Here is a 3974-nt window from a genome sequence, read left to right as displayed (position 1 = left end):
CCTGCCTCGGGCATGGATGTGTGTGATGTCCTTAGGTTAGTTAGGTTTAAGTAGTTCTAAGTTCTAGGGGACTTATGACCTAAGATGTTGAGTCCCATAGTGCTCAGAGCCATTTGAACCATTTGAAGCCGGAAAAAATATCGACGTACCGGCCAAAAAAAGTTGCGGCTGCACATTGCAAATACAGGGGGTGATTCACGAAGTTCTGCAAATATCTTAATACGTTATTCTACAAGTAAAAATAAAGACAAAAATTCATATAAACATAGGTCCACAATTGTTATGTTACAGAGTTAGGACTAATAAAATATTTTGCCTGGAAGTTAGCAACTTCGCTAATACGAAGCCATCGCAATACTGTATGAGGTTAAAGTAAAGCATGATTTCCATTTACTTTGTTGTTATTGATCTGGTGAACCTAATAAAACATGTCCCAGACTATCTGCAGTATCTGAAAATGGTGCACTTTTTGTTAATGCTAAGGATATCGATTATTGTACTTCAGTGTAGCCATACCTTAGATTGTGAAATGCCCAATCGTTGAGAGATACGTCGTGTACGTTGAACAGCATCCATAATATCATCATCGTCTTCACGATCTAGCGCTCGTACTTATTATGAATGCTAGGTAGAAAAATGGCTCAAATGGCTCTGAGCACTATGCGACTTAACTTCTGAGGTCATCAGTCGCCTAGAACTTAGAACTAATTGAACCTAACTAATCCAAGGACATCACACACATCCATTCCCGAGGCAGGATTCGAACCTGCGACCGTAGCGGTCGCTCGGTTCCAGACTGTAGCGCCTAGAACCGCGCGGCCATTCCGGCCGGCCGCTAGGTAGAGAACCTGTCTCCCGTAACATTCTAAACACTCCACTAATGGTTCGTGCATTCGGAATCCTCCGAGCTGGATAACGTACGCGATATTCGTTAACTGCAGCTGTAGCTTTACCATCACACTTCCCATAAATAAACACCATATCGGCGTATTCCTCTGTCGTAAATTTGAAAGGCATCCCTATTTAATAAATAATCTACAAACTACAACAGTTACTATGTTCTTTCACTGAACAATACAGAAAACTAACTCCTTTCAAGGTCAGGAAACGACTGAAACAACTCACTAACGGTTGCCAACAATGACATAACGTTTGTACATTCTTAATGGAAAATAAACAAATTTACTTGTATAACAATATTTGTTTTTCTGTGTGTTCCAGAAAACTACTGCAGATACAAGTGAAGGACACGTTTTATTAGATTCGCCAGATCAGTAACAACAAAATAAATGGAAATCGTGCTTTACATTAATCTCGTACAGTTTTGCGATGGCGTCATGTTAGCGAAGTTGTTAAACTTCAGGCAAAATCTGGTATCACCCGTAACTTTGAAACTAAACATTTGCGGATCTATGTTTATATGAACTTTGTTCTCTAGTTTTACTTGTACTGTAGAATAGCATATTAAAATATTTGCACATCTTCGTGAATCATCCGGTATAGGCCTATTGCCAGTTTTAGAGCCGTATATTAAAGTACCCGATGTATTATTAGATATTCTGTACATCAACAAGCTAGCAACCTGCTTATCCCCCTTAGAGAAGGAACTGAAGGAAAAACGATGCACTATCATGCTTGGCGGTAACCGCTTTGCTAACAGTGGAAACTGCATGTAAATGGTTTTCGTCACATTATCGGATTTGTCTGGAACATTTCATGTCGACCTTTCTCTTTTTTCATTTCTGCAAACACCGGCGAACTAGCAGCCGTAGTGTCAAAATTGCCTGGTGAAGTCAAACGTTGCAGTTTCTGTTGGCAGCGCCGAGTGTCACATATCCCCTAAAACATCTCTGCCCCCGGCAAAAGCCAGTCTCATCGTTTACATTATGGTCATCCTTTCCAGCAACTGTTTTCAAAGAATGCCGATGTAAAGAAATTGCACACTAGTTGAGTCAAAAATTATTTGCTAACGCAACTGGTGTGCTATTATCCTATATCGGAAATCTTGTTATCCCATTCACACCGCCACCCCCCCCCCCTTCGCCCCTCCACACAGTGCAATCGAACTTCTTCTTTGTGCCACCTATACTTGCTTCAGGCAGTCAAAGAGAAAGACTGGTCGTGATGAAGGCTCAAAAACTAGAAATACTTCTTCACATATGGAAAGTAAAATTATGTTCTACTGTAGTTCGAAAAGAACAATCTCAAATAGTTACTGAAAACTGCGAAAAAATAAAATAAAATAAAACAAAAATACCGGCACTCGGCACTGCCATTTCGATATCGATATATCGGTGAAAGAAGGTCGCTGTTATATCGATACCTTCTGGAAAAGATATCGGTATGTCCGTGTCTTACCAACAGCATTAGTTTGAACAGCTGTATACAGAGCGCTGTCACTTGCGCCAGAAATGAAACACCCACTCGTACTACAGGAGTTCATGAGGGCCGGGCTTCCTCGAGATAGTTACGTCACAAATTGTGGCCCGTGGGCCTCGTGGTGGGCGCACTACGCGGCGGTGGCGGAACCTGTTGCTGGCCGCCTACGCCATCTCTGCGCCGCGAACCGGGTCGTCTAATAACGTCAACCTGTACAGTATCCACGAAACGAGATTACCGTCTGGGGGCGTAGCTCAGATGGTAGAGCGCTCGCTTAGCATGTGAGAGGTACCGGGATCGATACCCGGCGCCTCCAGGATTACATTTTGGTTCAAGTCAGTACCACTGAGAATTTTTCGTCTCGCTTCAGTGCCAAAATGTGAGACCTTATCTTGCTGGTCCTTAAAACTGAAAAGTGTAACAGATTCCGCTGATCCAGCTTGCTTCTAACGCAACAGTATCCGAGGCATGCAATTGTAAGTTCTAGGCGACTGATGATCTCAGTAGTTAAGTCGCATAGTGCTCAGAGCCATTTGAACCATTTTTTAGCATGCAATAAATCAAATCGAACTCGTCTTTCATTTGAGGGTTCACAATATTTGTTCGATGTGTATCAACTAACGTATACCGTTTAATTTTTTCACATTCAGTTTCGCGAGTGAGGTATGTGTCAGTCTTTCCTGCTTTGAAACAAGGGGAAGTCGGGCGATATTAAACAGTTCGGCTATTTTTTCTGAAGGTGATACTGAACACTAAACGTCACTGTGATACATTAATTATTCTTGAAGACTCAGGTTAGTAAAGATGGCTAGCAATTCTCTTTATTACTATGACCGGTTCCTACAGATTTACGCTCTCTTCAACGGATCGTGTAACATTGTTAGTTGTACATGCTTGTTACACTACTGAACGTCAGATAGTGATGATGCGTCAAATAAAACGCGGCAGGCAGCATTAGCATGTCACAAATAAAATAACACACAATTAAAACGTACAGTACGTTGTGCTGATGCGATGTGTTACGTATTATTTTGTTTGTGACATTCTGATGTTCCCAGCCACGTTTTGTTTGACGCAGCATCACTATGTGACTTTCAGTATTGTAACACGCCATGTACAACTAATAATGTTACAAGATTCGATGATGAGAGCTTAGATCTGTCGAAACCGGTCATAGTTATAAAAAGAATTCCTAGCAATCCCGACTGGCTTGATTCTTAAAGAATAATATAATTTTCAGATCATCCCCAAAGTGATGTCATGTCATATGTTTATATATTTCAGTGTCGTAATAATAAGCTCTTGGTGATTGTTAAAATATTTTTTTCACCCATGGCATTTAGTCGTTCAAGTATCTGAAGCGTTGCATCGAACATGAAATTATACCATGTAGGTCATTTTTGTTACAAGAAAGTTGTAACTTCTCTGTAAGGACTGAGCACGTAACTGCAATGTCCGACAAGGCATCAGCATCTCTCCATGCCCTACAAAAAAATAAAAAGCTGTTCCATCTTTCACTGAAAGAGAAACTTGTAGAAACACTTACATTCCCAGTTACTGATTACAAAGATTTTATCCTGCAAGGTCTATCTCAG

The 3974-nt window shown here is 40.9% G+C and overlaps 1 non-coding gene across 1 annotated transcript; it reads left to right on the top strand.

The window, feature by feature from the left end:
- The first annotated feature begins 2622 nt into the window (after positions 1–2622).
- On the top strand, positions 2623–2695 carry Trnaa-agc. Its single transcript has one exon. It is a non-coding gene; the product is annotated as a tRNA-Ala (tRNA).
- Positions 2696–3974: the final 1279 nt, after the last annotated feature.

Source organism: Schistocerca piceifrons, chromosome 1 (assembly GCF_021461385.2).
Source record: "Schistocerca piceifrons isolate TAMUIC-IGC-003096 chromosome 1, iqSchPice1.1, whole genome shotgun sequence".
Taxonomy (NCBI): Eukaryota; Metazoa; Arthropoda; class Insecta; order Orthoptera; family Acrididae; genus Schistocerca; species Schistocerca piceifrons.
The sequence above is the reverse complement of the archived record's forward strand: the minus strand, read 5'-3'. Positions and strand labels throughout refer to the sequence as shown.